Below are 11,493 nucleotides of genomic sequence, written 5' to 3' on the forward strand. Positions count from 1 at the left end.
GTGTGGGCCCGGCGCCCGCGGCCTCCCGCCCCCGCCCGCCCCCGCCCGCCCGCGGCTGCCGGGCCTGGAAGCTCCGGCCGTGTTGGGGGGGGCGGCCTGGTCCCACCTCAGGGCCCGCGGAGGCCGCGTGCTCGCCGCCCCGCCACGTGCAGCGCCCGCAGGAGCCTCGCGGCCGCGTCCTCGTCCTCGCGCGGCGGGCAGGAGGCGGCCCTCGGGGGAGGCCGCGGCGACATCGCGCCCCACGCGTCGGGGAGCCGCGGCCCGAGCGCCCCTAGAGCACCGGGCGCGCCTCCGACCCTGCGACCCGGTGACCCGGCCCGAGGGCGACCTCGGCTGGACGCGGCTCTGCCCCTCTGCCCGCCGGGAGCGGGTTCTGCGGGAGTGAGAGGCCAAGGTGGGGGGGGGGGCGGGGCTCCCTGCGGGGCCCCCACCCGGGCCTCACCTGGGCCGAGACGCCGGAGTGGCCCCGGGGCCGGCGGATTCCGCACAGGCGGCGGGGGCGGGGGCACCTCAGGGCGCGGGGGGACCTCAGGGGCTGGGGGACCTTAGGGCACGGGGACACCTCAGGGTACGGGGGCACCTCAGGGGCTGGAGCACCTCAGGGGCTGGGACACCTCAGGGCGCGGGGGCACCTCAGGGGCTGGGGGACCTCAGGGGCTGGGACACCTCAGGGCATGGGGGCACCTCAGGGCGCGGGGGCACCTCAGGGCGCGGGGACACCTCAGGGGCTGGGGGACCTCAGGGGCGGGGGCACCTCACGGCGCGGGGCACCTCAGGGCGCGGGGGTACCTCAGGGGCTGGGGGACCTTAGGGCACGGGGACACCTCAGGGTACGGGGGCACCTCAGGGGCTGAAGCACCTCAGGGGCTGGGACACCTCAGGGCGCGGGGGCACCTCAGGGGCTGGGGGACCTCAGGGCGCGGGGCACCTTAGCCGCGCTGTTGCACCTCAGGGGCGGGGGCACTTTAGGGGCTCGGGGGCACCTTAGGGGCGGGGAGGCGGACCGCAGGGGCGCGGGGGCACCTTAGCCGCGGCGCTGCTCCAACTGCCCCAAGGTCCCTAAGGGCCGGCCTAAGCCTCACCCCACCACCTCCACCTTCTTATTCCTCTAAGGTCTTTTTTTTTTTTTTTTTTTTTAAGATTTTATGTATTTATTCCTGAGAGACCAGAGAGCGGCAGAGACCCAGGCAGGGGGAGAGCAGGCTCCCGGCGGGGAGCCCGTCGCGGGACTCGACCCCAGGACCCTGTGGTCACGCCCTGAGCCAAAGGCAGGCGCAAAACCGCTGAGCCCCCCGGGGATCCCCCTTTCTAAGATTTTAATGGTCGTTGTTGCCGTCGAGCCAACAGGCTCCGAGGCTCACGAAGGTGCGTCCGGGCGGCAGGTCGCCTTCTCACCTCGGTGCCACGTTTCCCGCGCGGCGCCCAGGCCGCAGTTGGCTGTGGTCCCACTCGCTCAGCTTTGCATCCGCCTCCCTTGCCTCTGGCCGCGCCGACAAGGCCAGGGAGCTCACTACCTACGCTTTCTTCTACGGATTTTACCGTTTCAGATCTTACGTTCACGCCTTTAATCTGTTTTTTATGTGTTAATTTCTTTAAGTCTTTACCTTTTGCCTATGGTATAAAATAGTGATCCAGCTTCACTCTTTCGCACGTGGCTGTCCACCTTTCCAATGACCCTCGTTGAAGACACTGTCCTTTCTCTGTTGTATGTTCGTGGCTCCTTTGTCATCTATTAATTGTACGTGGATGCGTGGGTTCTCCATTCTGCTCCGCTGATCTGTGTCTGTTTTTCCGTCACTACCACAGTGTTTGGAGTACGACAGCTTTGCGTGGCTTGAAATCGGGGAGACTGGCGGGTCTAGCTTTGTTCTTCTTTCTCAAGATTGGTTTGCCTCTTGAGGATCCTTTGTAGTTCCACGCAAATTTTGGAATTTGTTCCCATTCTGTGAGGTCTGCCGTTGAAATTTTGGTAGATGCTGCGCCGAATCTGTAGACTGACTTAGGCAACGTGGACATTTAACAATACTGATTCTTCTAATCCCCATGCACAGAATGTCTTTCCATTTATTTGTATCTTTTTCAGTGTCTTTCGTCGGTGTCTTATAATTTTCTCCGCACAGGTCTTTCATAGTTGACTACGATGTTAGCTCTAGGACTCTAATACGTGATCTTTATTATGTTGAGGTATATTCTCACTGTCTCCACTTTGCTGGGAGTTTTCATCATGAATGGGTGTTGACTTTGTCAAATGCTTTATCTGCATCTATTGAGACGATTATATTGTTTTTTTTTAATTTTGTTTTATTTTGTTGATGTGATACATTATGTTGATTGATTTGCATCCTTGCATCCCTGGAATAAATCCCATTTGACTGTGGTATATAATCCTTCTAATGTACGGTTGGATTCAGTTTGCTGGCATTTTGTCGAGGATTTTCTCAGGTGTATTCATCAGGTTTATTGGCCTGTAATTTTCTTTTTGTTGTTGTTGTATCCTTGTCTGGTTTTGGTATAAGGGTAATGCTGGCCATGTAAAATGCGTTTGTAAGCTTTCCCTTCTCTTTAATCTTTTTTGGAAGAGTTTGGGAAAGATGAGTATTAACTCTTCTTTAAATATTTGGTAAAATTCAACTGTGAAGCAATTTTTTTTTTTTCTGGATATGTCTCCCCAAGCAAGGGAAACGAAAGCAAAAATAAGCAAATGGGATGACAGCAAACTAAAAAGATTTTGTACAGTAAAGGAAGCCATCAACAAAAGGCAACCTAATGGTTGGGAGAAGATGTTCCCAGATGATAGCTCCAATGACTGGGTAACATTCAAATTATATAGAGAACTCAGGGATCCCTGGGTGGCTTAACGGTTTGGCACCTGCCTTCAGCCTGGGGCGTGATCCTGGAGACCCGGGATCGAGTCCCGCATCGGGCTCCCTGCATGGAGCCTGCTTCTCCCTCTGCCTGTGTCTCTGCCTCTCTCTCTCCGTGTGTGTCTCTCGTGGATAAATGAATAAAATCTTAAAAAAACACAAATTATTATTTTTTTTTTAAAAAAAACACAAATTATATAGAGAACTCCTACAACTTAACGCCAAAAAACTAGTAGTCCAATTAAAAAATGGGCAGAGGACCTGAATAGACATCTTTCCAACGAAGACATACAGGTGGCCAATAGGCACATGGAGAGATGCTCAGCATCGCTAACTACCAGGCAAATGCAAATCAAAACTACCACAAGATATTGCCTCACATACGTCAGAATGGCTTTTATTAGAAAAAGAGGGGCACCTGGGTGGCTCCGTTTGTTAAGCATCTGCCTCTTGATTTCAGTGCAGGTCGTGATCTCAGGGTCCTGGGATCAAGCCCAGTGTCGGGCTGCAGGCTTACTGGGGAGTCTGCTTGAGGATTTCTCTCCCTCTCTCTCTGCCCCTCCCCACTCTTGTGTGCTCTCTCTTTCTCTAAAATAAATACACAAGTCTAAAAAAGAAAAGAGATAACTAGTGTTGGAGGATGTGGAGAAAAGAAAATCCTTGTGCACAGGTGTAGCCACTATGGAAAGCAGCATAAAAATTTCTCAATAAGTTAAAAGCAGAACACGATCCAGCAATTTTACTGGTAGGCATTTATCTGAAGAAAATGAAAACACCAATTCAGAAGGACATATGCACGCTTACGTTTATGGCATTATTTACAATAGCCTAGATCTAGAAACAACCTAAGTATTAATCAGATGAAACTTTGCCATTTGCAACAACCTTGGAGACATTATGCTAAGTGAAATAAGTCAGAGAAGGACAAATACTGTATCATCTCACTCATTTGTGGCATCTTAAAAACAAACAAACCAGCATGGAAACAGACTCATAAAAAATAGAGAACAAACTGATGGTTGCCAGAGGCAGGGAAAGTGGAAGAAAGATGAAATAGGTGAAGGAGATTAAGAGGTAAAATTTCCCAGTCATAAAATTGATAAGACAAGGGATGTCAGGTACAGCACAGAGCATAGTCAATAATACCATAAAAACTTTTTACGGCAACAGATGGTAACTAGACATCCTTTGGTGACCGTTTCACAATGTATATAAATATTTGATCACCATGTTGTATACCTGATACTAATACAGTCTTGTATGTCAATTATTCTCCAATAAAGAATCCCAGCATAGTATCTGAAGTCATCTGGAATAAAAGACAAATGAAGGAACCGATGAAGGAACGAATGATGTAGAGAACTGCACGGCTGTCACTCGTGTTGGGGTTTTGCGAAGCCCCAGCGCGTGGGCAAGGCAGCCGACGCTAGGACCTGCGGGCAGTCATCACGTGCAGAACCACATATTACTGCTCTTCCTTCTCTTTCTTGTCATTTGCTGAAAGACGCAGCTTTTCTGTCAGGTGAGAAGAATCAGGAAGGCAGATATACACCAGCGCCCCCAAAGGCCATGTCCTTTTCTCCCCATAAGATTAGAGCACTAAGCGTAGCACCTGGATGTGTGTCCAAGGATGGTGTTCAGATGCTAAAGCCTGTGGGGTTCCCCCGGCCCACCTTCCTGGAAGGCATCCAGGGGTTCACTGATGCACCCCGGGGGGGTTTGTTAAACATAAAAAAAATGATGCTTCTGTGTGATTCCTTAAAAGTTCCTTAATTTGGTCATCTATCTAAACTTGAATCTCTTTTCTGTGATAAGAGAAAAGGCTTCAGGCTGAGAGCCGTGAGAGCCACTTGACCGTCCTGCAGCGGCTCCCTTGCCAACTGCTGGGGGTACGGGGCCCGAGGCCGTGAGGCCCATGGAAAGGGCAGATGCGTGGGGTCACGGCAGTTTGGAGGCAGACTCTGCAGGTGCCCTGTGATCTTGGACAGGTTGCTGGTGTGTCTGTGTCCTTGGCCATCAAATGTGAGTATTACTGCTTACCTTATAAGGTTTTAAGGATTAAACACATTTAGCTTCAAAAAAAAAAAAAAAACCCACAAAAAAACAAAACCAAAAACCCCAGCAAATTAATTGCCCAGCACAAAGTAGAAACAACAGCTGCACAAAGCTGAAAATTAAAGAAGACAACTGTGGTTTGATTTTCTGAATTAATTGACTAATATTTTTCAAGTGGACTGTCAGGGAAACGGAAAATTCAGAACCAGGACTTAACTTTTTCATTGGAAGCTATTATTTTCCCACATTTATGCCAATTGATATACAGAGCTTTTACTGATATCTTTGTATAAAATGTGGAGGGTAGACACATTCAATAAATTAAACGGAGTCGGTATAAATACTAAATGCACACTTAAAGTTCCAACGGTTATTAATTCACTCTAACTTAGCAGATCCGTTAAGAACGAAAACTTAAAAATTTTGTTTTCAACCTGATGGGAAGTTTTATAGGAAAATTGTATTTATAAGCCATTTTATCAGTTTGTCCTATTTTGGCCCAAATGAATTGTGTATAACCTCGCAGCACCTCTTACACCTCCCCAGGAAGGCCAGGGGTTGCCCGCCTGAGCAGTGCTGGACTGGGTTGAGAGCACGAAGGAACCCGGCACCAGAGTCCAGGGCGCTGGGCCTCAGACGCTTTGGGGCGCCAAAGCAAGTGATGGCCTGGAGGCTTGCTCCTTCCCTCCTGGTGGACGTCTCCCACACGGAGCCCACAGCGGCGCGCAGCCTCCATCTGCCTCGAGGTTGGAGGGCTGAGGAAGGCCACTTTCCTAAGGTACAGGCTGCGTGCAGCGAGGCCCTGTCGCCAGGCAGCAGAACCCTCGTGGGGCCTCCGAGTCTGCGGCCTCACTTCGCAACCAGACCCCCCTTTCCTGCCAGACTCTCCGCCAGCATCCCGGAGCGGGAATCAGACGGGGCCATCGCCAGGGTCTGGGGCTGGGACTCCTCGAGCTGTAGGGCCCAGACCTTGGCGACAGTCCCCATCCGATTCCCGCCCCGGGATGCTGGCAGAGAGTCTTCCAGGAACAAGGGTCGAGCTAGAAAAAAGTCACAAAACGATCTTGACTTTAACCTAATGAATATTATTTAAAGGCACCACTCCATCATCTAGTCAATGATGTCTGTAAAACCTGAAAATACAGATAATATCACTTTATGTTCATTATGGAGTGAATGTTTTTGATGACATAAGGTTTCTTTACCTGTGTTTCTAGTCTTTACAGATGCTCTGTTGGGGTTTCACTTGTTCTAGGCCTTTACTCATTCATTTTTTGGTAAGATTTGTTGCTTATTTATCCCTGAGAGACACAGAGAGAGGCAGAGACCCAGGCAGAGGGAGAGGCAGGCTCCATGCAGGGAGCCCGAGGCGGGACTCGATCCCGAGGCCCCCGGGGTCATGCCCTGGGCCCAAGGCAGGTGCTCACCCACTGAGACCCCAGGTGCCCCTATTCTAGGCTTTTATTTTTTTCTTTTCTTTTTTTTTTTATTCTAGGCTTTTAGATGAACAAGTTGTGGGTGCAACTTACTGTTAGGCCTATTTTCTTCTCGCCAGTGCTTAGCCTGAGAGCAGGCCCCTGGCCCAGGGTACAGGCTGCTGCACGACGTTTCCTCTGGACTTTCCGTGCGGGCATGGACTGTGCTGACCGTGTCCGGAGATCCCTGTGCAAGCCCTTCTCACCAGACAGCATGAGGCTGACACGCAGGAGGCTGGTGGGACCCCGGTGGCCCGACAGCTGGGGGGCAGATTGCTCGCTGGGGGCGTCCCGGGAAGAGGCAGGGGAGGAGGCCGTTCTATCCGTGAATCGCTTCTCCTCCTCCCGCTGCCCTTCCGTCCTACCTCCTTAGGCCACGTGGAGGTCACTTTATTCAGAAAGTCCTGACCCGTTGAGCTCCCAGGACTGAAAGTCCATAGAGTTATTGGGCAGGGGCCACGTGCCTTGGGACAAAGGGGCAGGGGCGCGGCTGCCTCCTGGAGCTCAGGACACGTCCCCGGGGCGCTACATGCAGGCCACTGGCCGGTCCTGAGGTTTGGAGGCCCATGCAGCCTACTGGGTGCGGGTTTTGAGCAAGGTATTTTGGATGTGAGGCTCCACTTAAAGGGTGCAGTATCAGATCTCAACCGAGGAGCACAGCTTGCTCCTCCCTTCAATAATTCCCTGCTCATCTGGTCAATGAAGATTTGCTTAGTTTCAGTTGCGTATCAAACCCTACTGGGCTCTGGAAGACACTAGAAGGCACTAGAAGGCACGAGATGCATGATTCCTGCCTTCACAAAATTTATAGAATAAAGGAGATTAAGGTCGATTAGATAATCATTCAAAAATTCTTAGAAAGGAGAGAAACACTTTGTGGGAGTCGTGGGGACCCCCTTGCCTGAAGGGAGCTGTTAGGGAAGGTGCCCCCTGTGGGATGTCTGACCTGAGCCCTGAGCGATGACCCGTGTCACCCAGAGAAGGGTCGGGCAGAAGGAAAGGGACAATCCAGGTAAAGCGAGCAATGTGCTGGGGTCTGGAGGCCACAGTGGGGCATTTGGGAGGTTCCACGCTGGGTGCCGGTGACAGGCGGCGGTGAGCGCGGCTGGGGGGACAGTTGTACCCCTGAGGGGCTGGGGGCTTGGCCTGAAGCACTGCGACCAGAGCTCACCCTGCCCTGAGAGTGCGGGGGGCACAGGGCCATGGGGGACTCGGTCCCACCTGCCCCTTCCTGTCCTGCAGGACCGCAGCAGGTGCGGCTCCCAGCGGCCCCTTCCCCGCGGGGACCAGCAGGTGTGGCTCCCACCCAGTCCCTTCCCCGCAGGACCCCAGGGCCCAGGACCTCAGCACGTGTGTCCCTCTCAGGCTGTCTGTGGAGGCTGGTGATGGGCATCGGGATCAGGCAGCTCAGGGCCTCGGCCTGGCCGCCCCCTCTCAGGTGTCTGCTGGAGACGTCCCCGGGATCTCTGCTGGGTGAGCTCCTGTACGAGGGGCCCAGGACCGATGGCAGGGAAAGGGTGCGAGGGGGGGACAGAGGTGGAAGCTGGGCTCTTCATCGCCCCTGATGTTGGCAGGCGTTGCTCCTGCCGTGTCGTGCTCCTTAGACACGAGTCCCACAGTGTCGCCTACACCCTGCTGCCTGCAGTGAGGCCCCGTGCTCTGCCCACCTCTCCTGGGGCCCGGGCACCGAGGTCAGCAGGGAGGCAGGAGGATGGAGTCCCCGTACAGTGACCCCCTCTTCTTGGGCCTGGCCCTGAGGTCATCAGGGAGGCAGGAGGACAGAGGCCCTGTGTTCTGCCCGCCTCTCCTCGGGCCCACACCGAGGTCACCCCACTGGAGGGTCTGAACTCCGCTGCGGCCACCCTCCCCCCAGTGGCCTGGCCCTCCCTGGATCTGCAGCGCATCCCCAGTGCGGCGGGCGGGGCTAGCCTCCAGGCTAGGTCCCACTCGGGGACCTGGTAGGAGCAGTCAGGCCACGCGGGGCATCTCCTGCCCCTACCCCTGGAACCACAGGCCTCTAACAGGCGCCCCAGGGAGGACGCCCTCCCCCTAAAATAGCCCAGAAATTCAAAGCCCAAGTTTCTGGTCCTTGAAACCAATTTCTTGGTGTGCGTGCTGTGCCCACAAATAAGCAAGGGGCTCTTTCATCTATCAGACGAGCAGGAATTTTTTTCTAAAAAAAAATAAATAAAAAATCCGTGCAGAATGACCACGTTCTAGAGCTGGAGAAGACCTCAGGGAGCACAGGGTCAGCCCTTCCCCAGGGGCACCCGGAGTCTTGCTGATCCCGGAGCGCACCTCGGACCTCCGGAGTGATGGCGGCTGGCGAAGCCCGCAGCTCACCGACCTCTAGATGCTCCTGCTGCACCCGAACGAGCCGTCCCGTCAAAACCTTTTGTTTCATATCTAAAGGAAAGCACCTTCCAAGATGCAAAGGATTCCCCCTTCCGTGAGTCTACACAACTAGGAAGATTCCACGCACAGAAGAAAAAGGAAAACCACCTATAAAAATCGAGAATGGGGAAAAAATAGAAAGCACACCCTCTGTTTAGAGAGATGGCTGAAGGGCCACACACGACCTCGATGGGCACCGTGGTGACCACGCGGCAGCTCCTCACCCCCGGGCCCCACCTCGCCGCCAGTTAGTGCGGTCACCTTAAATTGCTAACTTGAAAATCTTAACTTTTCCACATCTGAAGTTACTGGTTTTAGCTACTCTGTCTTCTTTTTCTAGGTTTCCAAGGTTGCTCTTTTGGGGCCTGATTTTAGAAATGTAATTATGATTCTGGTTTTATTCCTCTGGACTGTGTAATCAAACCCAGCCTGATCAGAGTGGAAAGTACACGATTCCTAGCTCTGCCTACACGGACAAGGAGCAAGGCCGGGTTCAAGTCTAACCGAGGGGCAGGTCTTCCGAGTGGCAGTTCGCTCCCCCACAAAAAGCCAAAAAGGATGCTGGAGGCAATGTAGACAAAGGGGTGTGGAGCCAGTTTTTCCAGAAACATTTTTCCTTTGCTCCAATAAAATCATTGAAATGTCCTTTTCCAGGAGAAAGTTTTTATTAAGTGTGGTGCATTGTTCGACTGGTGGAGAAAGAGCAAGTTAAGGAAAAAAAAAAAAAAGCCTAACGTGAAAAATTACTGGCACAGTGTCCAGTTTTTTTGCTTGGTTGGAGGACTCGGTGGATCATTTATTTATTTAGATTCGTGCTGTTCTTAAATCCAGATGGCAATGTCTTCAGAACAACATCTGTTTCAGAGTTGCTGCAGGAATATAAATCTGGTCTAAAGGCTGGGCATTTAAAGCTCTCTATGATCATATATTTTGACAAGAGCTTTCGGAGGGTTATGGAGACCTCATTTCTCATGATCAGAGGTCTTTTTTTTTTTTTTTTCTATGACTGGATTTAATCTTTTTAAGTTTAAATTCTTTCTTGGATAAGATTCTGCAGCCTCAGTCAAGCACTCAGAGGACTGCAGTCCTGGCCAACATCCTGGTTACCGTCTAGTAAGAAGCTCCAAGCCAGAACTACCCAGATAAATTGCTCCTGGAGGCTTCAATCCTAATACCGGACTAAATCCTCTGTCCAGCGCACAGCCGGGCTTGGCACAGGCACTGCCAAACGACCGCCCCATCTTTTTTTTTTTCCTGAAAGAATCCAGGAATGTGCGTTTAATACTATGAAGGAGTATCCGCAAAGCGACACGCTGCATTTTTATTCCCTGATTTAAGCCTGTAAATCAAAGTGCAAGCCAGGCCTTGCGATAAACGAAAAGCCGAGTGTTGGGTGTGTGTTTGGGGTATCACTACAGTCATCAAGGGCGCGCCACGCGGAGGAGGCAAGGGGCTGCCAATACTAAGGGTTTTTTTTTGTTTTCCGGAATTTTCTCTAATTATTGGTACATGAAGATGGAAACCTCAGTCGGCTCTGAGCAGACATCGCTCTAGCGGTCCGGGAGTACTGTGCCACGCGCCTCGTCCGGGCTCTCTCACCGACAGCGACCCTCCCCGCCGCGGCCCTGGGCGGCCCCTCACCTGCGTGTCCCCGCGCCGCCCCCGGCTCGGAGAAGTCCCGCACCCCGGGCCCCCCAGCATCCCGCGGGCTCCGCCCCGCACCCCGGGCCCCCCAGCATCCCGCGGGCTCCGCCCCCCTGAGCTGCGGTCCCGCCTCCTCACCCCCTCCTCCAGTGCGCAGTGGTCCCCCCTCCCCTCCCCCCTCCCGCAACCCGCCGGCTCCGCCCTCGCGCGGTGGTCCCCTCTCCCTCCCCCCTCCCCCGTGCCTCCCGCCGGCTCCGCCCCCGAGCGCAGTCTCCCCTCCCCTTCCCCTCCGCGTGCCGCCGGCTCCGCCCCCGCGCACTGGTCCCCCTCCCCACCCCCTCCCCCCATCCTGCCAGCTCTGCCCCCGCGCGGTGGTCCGGCTTCCCCCCTCCCCCTTCCCCCCGCCCCCGCATTCCGCCGGCTCCGCCCCCTCGCGCAGTGGACCCCCCCTCCCCTCCCCACTCTCCCCCATCCCCTCCCCACTCCCCCCATCCCGCCGGCTCCGCCCCCGCGCGCAGTGGTCCCCCCTCCCCTCCTCCCTCCCCACTTTCCCCCCATCCCCTCCCAACTCTCCCCCACCCCGCCGGCTCCTCCCCCTCCCCTCCTCCCTCCCCCATCCCCTCCCCACTTTCCCCCCTCCCCTCCCCACTTTCCCCCATCCCCTCCCCACTCCCCCATCCCGCCGGCTCCGCCCCCTCGCGCAGTGATCCCCCTCCCCTCCTCCCTCCCCCATCCCCTCCCCACTCCCCCCCATCCCGCCGGCTCCGCCCCCTCGCGCAGTGGTCCCCCCTCCCCTCCTCCCTCCCCCCACCCCCTCCCCACTCCCCCCCATCCCGCCGGCTCCGCCCCCGCGCGCATTGGTCCCTCCCCCCGCCCGGGGCCTTTGGCGCCGCCCGCTCGCCCTCCGCCCCGCCCTCCCGCCGCGCTCTCCTCCCGGAGCCCCGCGCGGCGCGCACCCGCTGTCCCTGGGCGGCGAGGCCGGAGGCGGGCGGCGGCGGCGGCGGACCCGGGCGGCCCGCGGACCGGGCGCGCAGACAAAGAGGCGGCGGCGCGGAGGCCCG

This window comes from Canis lupus, chromosome 13 (assembly GCF_048164855.1).
Source record: "Canis lupus baileyi chromosome 13, mCanLup2.hap1, whole genome shotgun sequence".
Classification (NCBI taxonomy): Eukaryota; Metazoa; Chordata; class Mammalia; order Carnivora; family Canidae; genus Canis; species Canis lupus.